Below are 9,139 nucleotides of genomic sequence, written 5' to 3'. Positions count from 1 at the left end.
AGCTATTGCATATTCTTCTCCACACTGAAAGAGGGGGCAAATTTCATGAGCTTACGCTGTACACATATCTGTGTGCAGTGCAAGATGGTATAATTTGGGGTTTACACTCCAGAGGGAGGTGTGCACTTGAGTAGCTGGGCAGTTCCTTCACTGTAGCCTCCCCATGCACAGCTGATTACATCTGTATGTACTGCAGCTGGGTATGTCCCTACCTATATGTGTGCTGGAGTCTAGGAGAGGGCTTGGCAGGCTGCTCACAGCAGTATAATGTAAAGGGAGCCCAGGCTGGTGGGTCAGTGTGTCTCAGTGGTACCCCCGTTCCAGGTGGCACCCGGGGGGAACCTATCACACCCAGAATCTATTTTTCTAGAATATCTCATGCTGACTCTACCTTCCAACTGCCTCCCAACACCGATTCCCCCCCCCCTTCTTTTCTTTTTTTAAAGTGCTGCTACACCTCTACCCCGATATAACGCTGTCCTCGGGAGCCAAAAAAATCTTACTGCATTATAGGTGAAACTATAATGTATTATATCGAACTTGCTTTGATCCGCCGGAGTGCCCCCTCGGATCACTGCTTTACCGCATTATATCCAAATTCATGTTATATCGGGGTAGATGTGTATATACAGTGTTGTTACAACCAGCACAAAACTTTCCTGACTGCAATTTTAACATCATTCTTCAAAACTGAAAGTAACATGGAGACAAAGGAAACCAACTCTTTATGGGCCTAATCCAGGCACTCAAACTACCTCATTCAGTTCTCACAATCTTGAATCAAGCTATTTTGCTGTATTGGTTAAATGAGGCTGCTCTGCTGCCATTTTGTTATAGTGGAAATATATATTTTTTTTAAAAAAAAAGTTCCTTTGAAAGAAAGACTACTATTTTGCGTGTCAGGTTTCAGAAGGGTAGCTGTGTTAGTCTGTATCAGCAAAAACAACGAGGAGTCCTTGTGGCACCTTAGAGTGTGCATCCATTGTGTGGCTTCTAGCCAAGCATTTCAAAATGCTTTAGAAACATGAGTTTATCCTCGCAACACTCCAGTGAGGTCGCAATGTAATCCTCATATTATAAAAAAAGACCGAGGCATAGAAAGGTTGTGACTTGTCCCAGTGACTTATGAAGCCTGTTGCAGAGCCCACTACAGAAGGCAGGTCTCATGTACTTTACCCAAATCTTTTGTAGGTGAAAGAATTACATTGCAAAATAGGACGAGTTAAGTCATGTCCTTCCAGTAAGCTTGAATGTGCCTTTAAATATAAGGAAAAACTGAAGTTAAATGACATTGTCTGACGTACCCCTGCATATTATGTAAAAGTAGAATGTTTGATAGCTCCATTCAGATTAGTAGGGAAAATTAAATTGAGTTGCTCACCAAGGAGTATACATATCAAATAGAATTTCTGCAGCTTCACCATATGCTTCACACAGTCAAATAAAACTACTGTATTACTCATTTTTAACTTTATACTTAAAAAAACTTGTTAGCAGACATGTTGACCCACTTCTTACTTTCATATTTTGTTCAGAAGATCTTTTTGCCCTATACGATGCATAGAACTAGTTCATATAGCAAACGCTTAAAAATTCAACCTGGACTTATTAAGGGAAGACTTCAAAAGGAATCACAGACTAACTTAGGAAATAAGAGGTCTTTTGTATGGTTGCACCTGACTGTTCCACAGAAAACAAGACAGTTTATAAATAATAAAGTTTCTAACACCATCTTAAGCAAAGATGCAGATAAGTGTCCCACTTACTATTCAATTCATTCCTTGACTGTACATGCCAATTTTTGATTAAATAAAGCATTAAACTATGCTGCCTTGTTTTGATCTTAAGCCTGAATGATAGAACCCTTTTTCTTTGCTCATTTACAGCTTGCAGCCAAGATCAAACAGGGAGTTACAGTTCTTGCTCAGATTCATTTTCTTTTTTTTTTTCCCCTGCAGTTTTCTGGCCACATGGGACAAGTTGGTTTTGGCATTTTTTTACTATAAATTAGCTCTGAATTACTCATGTGGCCAAATCTGCCTATTATCTGTCTTCTGGTATTTTCATTTTGTATTTCAAGTGAATATATGTTGGATAAAAAAGGTGACAATCTGCTTTGTGTAACTCAATTTTGGAAAAAAAAAATTACCAGCCTTTTTTAAACACAGAATTAGTATTTACTATGAACATAAGTAATCTAGTTATCATTTTCATAAACAAGGAATGATGCATAGAGAAACTATTAAAGTGTCTTACCCTGTTTAACTTGAAGTAATTATTACACTATTATAAAACATCAATTGAAAATTTGTAACGCATAAGCTGTTTGGGTTAAGAGAGAGGCTGTGTTAAGTTATTTTTGTGCAAAGATTTTCAGCTCTTGATCCTACACTATATGAGGCAAGCTATGAAAACATCGGGAATAATTAAGCAAAATGATGGAGTGTATCTTAAGGCACAGAAAGACGGCTGGCAATACTTCAGTTAATGAAGAACATGTAACATATAGTACCACGAATACTATATGTATTTTTAGTAACAGCTTACAATCCAATGCAAGAATTGGAAATTTAATGAATACAGGCAGTCCTCGGACTTACGATACAATTGGTTCCTGAAAATTGTGCCGTAAGCCGAAACGTCGGATCCGCAATCCACTCCATTGTGGGACCAAGCGTCGTAAAGTCGAAACCAATATCGTAAGTCAAATCAGGGTGTCAATTCAGAAATGTCGTAAGTGCCGTTCATGATAAGGTGAATGTCAAAGTCGAGGACTGCCTGTACTGTTAAAATAACAGTTCCTTTAATTTTCAGTAAAGTAGAAATTGTTGCTTGTGTCCTTGTTTATCATGCTAAAAAAAAATTCTACTTAAAGGCACTGTAAAACAAATGAATTATATCTGACTTTTTTTTTTTTTAAGAATTTTTGCTATTGGTATATTTCAGAAGCTCATAGATTAGAAAATTGTACCTGGAGCATGTAGTAAAAAAAAAAAAAAAAAATCTAGAAATACGATTGCCTAAGATTTTCTAGGAATATCTCCAGTGTCTCGGCAAGAGGCAATAGAAGATTTTTGGTGTTGGGAGATAACGAGATTGGATGTACTTTTTGGTGACCTGGTGAAAACTGACTTTGATTTGATCTAGCTACAAGCATTTTAAAAGTCTATTTCATGTATGAATAGTAATCTGTTAATAACACCCCAGCTTAATATGCCAGTGCTTGATTGAAAAGGATGGCCAGTGATTAGGGCACTAGTCTGGGGCATGGTCAATTCCCTACTCTGCCCCAGAGTTCTTGTGTAACCTTAGGCTCTTCACTTAAGCATTGCAACACTGTCACAATGCCTAATTTTTAGGTGCCTAGAAAAAGTCACGGGAACAACAATGCAATCCACAATGCCTGCGTTAGGCACCTACGCTCCCTATACGATGAATGGGGAAAGATAGGCACCTTAGAATGCAATCCACAGAAGCCAGCATGCCAGTCTGGGAGCTCCCTAAAATAGTCAATGGGAGGTGCCGATGACAAGTGCGTGCTAAGCCCTCACAGAGTTAGCACCTAAATCTGGGCTGCAGGGGAGTACCTATCTCTGCTTAGCAATCCACAAACAACCTGCTGTCTGTCGTCAGGCCGATTAGGGGCCTAAGTTCTTGCAGGAGTGAGTTAGGTGCCTACATCACTAAACACAAAACAGAGAGGGATGGGGAAAGAAGGTAGTGCCCACCTTTAACTTTTAGCCCATTGACTAGAGCAGTCACCTCGGACGTGGGAGACCCCAGGCACGGGGGAGGATTTGAAGAGAGCTCTTGCAGCTGGATGCTTAACCACTAGACTACAGAATCCTTTTTCTGATCCAGTGACTGTTCCACACTGGATAAATACTTAAAAATCATTTGGTCAGAGTTTTTTTTCTTTTTGCATCTCATCACCTATTATAAAACTTCTGGAGCTAAATTAGTGACACCTGTGCAAACCCATTGTCTTCAACCCATGCGCAGAGTGATCCTCTATTGCCTTCAATAGATTTTCTCAGGGAACTTAATTGAAGCTTAGTAAACAATCCTGTTGATGACACATAAGAAGGAAAAGAATCCAGCTCTCGTTTGCAGCTGTGTTGGTGCTGCAGGGCTAACAGGAATAAAAAGCAGTACAAGCGTATTTTTATCACTTATGTCAGCAGCTCTGGCTCTGACTATACACAAGCAGCAAGTCTGTTGAGTAAGGTGTCATTGTCACAGTCACTCTTCAGAGCAGGACTGCAGCTTAAGGCTTTTTCATTGCTATAGGAACTCCACCTGCCTAAGTGACAGTAGCTAGGTTGACAGAAGCATTCTTCCATTGACCTAGCTGTGTATCTAAGGTCAGTGTCGATTTTTCAGATCCCCTGCAAGCCATAACTATGTCAGCCTAAGCTTTAAAGGGAGACCAGACATAAGACTTCAGACCGAGTTCAAAGGATTCTGAACAAGTTCTGACAATGGGGCAGCACAGTGTCCTTCAGCATTTCTATTATTAAAATTTCTATTTTCAGTAGTCCCACCCACTAATAATCATTCTGCTTCGAGTAGATGCTGACGTGTATTCCACTTAGGTGCGTGCACGCCCAGCAGGCTGGAGCCAGAGATTTTGGCTAGCAGTACCTGAAGAGGGGCAGTGCTCATGCCTTGTGGCTGTGGCTTCTCCCTTGGCTATATCAGGCGGTGCATTGTTCAATCTGCAGACAGTTCAAGAAAAGGACTCAAGTAGCTTGGGACCTTTACCTCAGGCAGCACCTGCTCGAACAGGCCGTGAAGGCCTCAGTACTGGATCAGGCCGAAGATCACCCTCAGGCTCGGAGAGGGCTGCTGCCTCCTGTTCTGGGGCATGCGTCTCACCGAAGAGGTGGAGGAGCAGTTCCCTGCCAACACCAATGGAAGGTCTCATAAGACCAATAGAGACTGCTCCAAGTCTTGGGGTGGCTCTTCTGCCTCTCCCAGGAAAAGCGTGGACTGGCACAGAGCCGGTGGTGTCACATGGGATAGCGTGGGTACTTCTGACCCTTCCCCGGTACCGAGTAGGGAGGGCAAAAACCCTGTACCATCAGTTATCAGAGGGGTAGCCGTGTTATTCTGTATCCACAAAAACAACAAGGAGTTTGGTGACACCTTAAAGACTGACAGATTTATTTGGGCATAAGCTTTCATGGGTAAAAAACAACCCACTTCTTCAGATGCATGGAGTGAAAATTACAGATGCAGGCATAAATATACTGAAGAGAAAAGAAGGGAGTTACCTTACAAGTGGAGAACCAGTGTTAACAAGGCCAATTCAGTCAGGGTGGATGTGGTCCACTCACAATAATTGAGGAGGAGGTGTCAATACCAAGAGAGAGAAAATTGCTTTTGTAATGAGCCAGCCACTCCCAGTCCCTATTCAAGCCCAAATTAATGGTGTTAAATTTGCAAATCAATTGTAGCTCTGCAGTTTTTCTTTGAAGTCTGTCTGTGAAGTTTTTTTTTTGTTGAAGAATGGCTACTTTTAAATCTGTTATTGAATGTCCAGAGAGATTGAAGTGTTCTCCAACTGGCTTTTGTATGTTACCATTCCTGATGTCTGATTTGTGTCCATTTATTCTTTTACATAGAGACTCTCTGGTTTGGCCAATGGACATGGCAGAGGGGCATTGCTGGCCCATGATGGCATAGATCACATTAGTAGATGTGCAGGTGAATGAGCCCCTGATGGTGTGGCTCATGTGGTTGGGTGCTCTGATGGTGTTGTTAGAGTAGATATCAGGACAGAGTAAGCAACAGGGTTTGTTACAGGGATTGGTTCCTGGGTTAGTGTTTCTGTGGTGTGGTGCTGATGAGTATTTGCTTCAGGTTGGAGAGCTGTCTGTAAGGGAGGACTGGCCTGCCTCCCAAGGTCTGTTTGAGTGAGGGATCATTTTCCAGGATAGGTTGTAGATCGTTGATGATGTGCTGGAGAGGCTTTAGCTGGGAGCTGAACATGAAGGCCAGTGGTGTTCTGTTATTTTCCTTGTTGGGCCTGTCCTGTAGTAGGTGACGTCTGGGTACCCAAATCCTTAGCTGGTGTAAACTGGCATAGTTCCTTGAAGTCAATTCAGCTACACTGATTTATACCAGCTGGGAATCTGGCCTAAATATGTCAGTAGGCCAATAGTTACTCAGAAGGTTTTGCTTTGTTCTTGTTTTTCAACTAAAAAGCAGTTTGAAAATGTTCCTGTTTGTGTAGGTATAGAGCTAAAATTACCATGACTAAGTGTATTACAATCACAGGGGAATGTGTGCAAACCAGAAAACTCCCAAATTCAACTTTAAAGGCTTGCTTGTGCCCTTAATTTGCTATGCTGAAGGGCAGAGTATAGCCTCTGCCACATTGCAAACAGTGCTACATCAAGCCCTACACTGCTGTTTTTCGATCTCAGAAAAATCAATATCCACATTTAAAAGTCAGACAATGTCACAGGAAGCACTTTAAACAAAAAAAACACAAATTTTATTTCTTTTTACTACTGAGACCAAGCAATAAGGTCTGTTCAGGGGGAATAGCAGCTGAATTCTAAAATATATTTACTTATTTCAAAACTTTTACCACTTACACAAATTATTTGTTTCCTTATCAGCAAATAGGCGCTTTTCAGTACCAGAAAATAACCTTAGAGGCAGTGACACACTGGTCTTAATCTCATACCCAAGAGCTAAAACCAAAAACACGCCACTCTCGATTAAATACATAGCCTTGCATAGAGTGGTCCTAGTGATAAGTAGTCTTGGTTCAGAGCATCTGGAGTACTATTTCTAAATCGTGCTGCATTTTCTTACTTAACTACTGTAAAATCCAGCCTTTGCTCTCTCTCCACCCACCCTCCCCTTGAGCTCTGTCAGTCCCAAGAGCTTGCCCATGTTTGAGGCCTTTGCGGGCTGCTTTAATTTCATTGTGTGTTATTGTCCCTCTGTTTCTAATTTAGCATTGGCATTTCTCACAACTCAGTGCATGATTGTTGGCTCTAAACAGTTTAATATGGAACGGAAGTGTTTATTGCATTGTTTGACAATGAAAAGGACATTTCATGCATTTTCAACATCTGTCCATGGGAGTCACTGATGGGCATCAGCTATGAGAGTCTAGTTCTTCCTGAGAGGTCTTTTAGTCTTCTGGAGAGGAAGAAGCAAAGATACTAAAGGCAGGAATGGGGAAACTCCCTGGTAAGAGATGACAAAAATCTAAAAGCCACTTCCTTAAGCCTCTCCTTAAAACTCTGCCACAATGCCTACCAAAATCTAACCTGATGATCATGGCTAGGCAGGTGACAAGCTGTGACAGTTCTTCCCTCTCCACCTCTATTACCTCCCTCCCCCCTGCTCCTCCTCCCCCCAAAAACCTACAACGCAGGTAACTAACAAAGCTGGGACAATTTTTCATCAGATTCATTTGCTCTTATGGTGTATCCCCATCCCCTGACCTTCCTCTGTGGATTGAGATGGTCTTGTCAGGGCCGGCTCTAGGATTTTTGCTGCCCCAAGCAAAAAGAATTTTGCCCCCCCCCCCCCCCGCTCTCTTCTCTCCTCCCCCGGACCTGTCCNCCCCCCCCCCCCGTTTTTTTCTTACCCCACCCCCGGCCCCACCTCAACTCCGCCCCTTCCCCAAATCCCCAGCCCTGCCTCCTCCCCCCAGGCTCTCAAGCCTGGGAGGGAGAGGGAGAAGCAGCATGTGCGCTGCGGCCACTCGGGGTCTCCCCCTCCCTCCCAGGCTCTCAAACCTGGGAGGGAGGGCGAGCAGCGGCACACGAGCGGCAGCAGCGGAGGTGAGTTAGGGCAGCCGGGGCACATTTTTAGGGGCGTCATGGCCCGCGCCAGAATACTGCCCCTAAAAATGTGCCACCCCAAGCACCAGCTTGTTTTGCTGGTACCTAGAGCCGGCCCTGGGTCTTGTTTTGCGTGCATACAGGAACAAGCACAATGTTGCTCGCAGCCTGATTGGAACCTCTGGGTACAATCATAATAATAAATATTTATATAATATAAATATTTAACAAACAGCAGTTGGTGTGCTGTCATCACTGCTTAGGACACTAATCACAATCTCCCTCTTTGTTATCTCTCATCATATATTTAAGGATGTAAGCTCTTTGGGGTAGAGTGCCTAGCACAATGGGTGCTAATCTCTGAATGGGATTACCACAATACATGCTGTCCTGCACCCTTCCAGGCAAGTATAGTAAGAGGTTCCACTGCCTGGGGACCCTTTGCCAGCAAAGAGGCAGGGGTGGATTTGCCCCTATTAGTTTGTGCTTGATAGTAGTGAATATAGTAACAGCCAGATGCAGGACATCTCTAATTGAAAGTGATATTAAAGCACGGAGGTGTTAAATCAAGGAAAACCAAAGAAATACAGGATGTTCCTATAACCTTTATCTCTACAAAATTAATAACTTTAGAATGCTATGACTTGTAAGCTTATTAAAAAAATTTTCCAGCACCAAGAACAGTAAATGCCAGCAAGTGGGCTGTTGAAACCCCAGACCAATACAGACATTTAAAAAGAATAAATGTGGACATGCTCTGAGGATCACATGCTTTATCTTTCTAAAAGAATTTGTTCAAGCCTAAAGCTTGATGGCAGAAAATGTACTCTACATTTTCCTCAGTGACGTGTAGAATGCAAACCGCTCCTTTCAGCGCTGAGATCTTTTAGCCTATTCATAATTCCATTACCAAAAATTACACACATATTTTTGTAATCTAGAGCGAAACCAAGTCTTTTCAATGATTGCTTCGTATTGGTATTTTAAAAAAAAAAAAAAAAAAAAAAAAAAAAAAAAAGAGAACACACACACACACACACACACACACACCCCAGCATTCTGGGAGGAGGACCAGAAACATTTGATTCCAGATTAAAAAGAGTTAAAAAATTACAATTCCGTAAGGATCTGTTCAATCAAAATGGCTGCTAAGTGAAAAATAAAAAAAGTGTTCCTAGATCTGCATGGTAAACAGCAGAGGTCACTCCAGTCTTCCAGTAGATAGAGTAGTGTAGCAGGGAGTATATTTGCTTATCCTCGAGATATAATTTATTTTAAAAAATTATATCTATTAATATAGGGGAGAATGGGGAAGGAGTTCAATTTTT

Source organism: Trachemys scripta, chromosome 3, assembly GCF_013100865.1.
Source record: "Trachemys scripta elegans isolate TJP31775 chromosome 3, CAS_Tse_1.0, whole genome shotgun sequence".
NCBI lineage: Eukaryota > Metazoa > Chordata > Testudines > Emydidae > Trachemys > Trachemys scripta.
The sequence above is the reverse complement of the archived record's forward strand: the minus strand, read 5'-3'. Positions refer to the sequence as shown.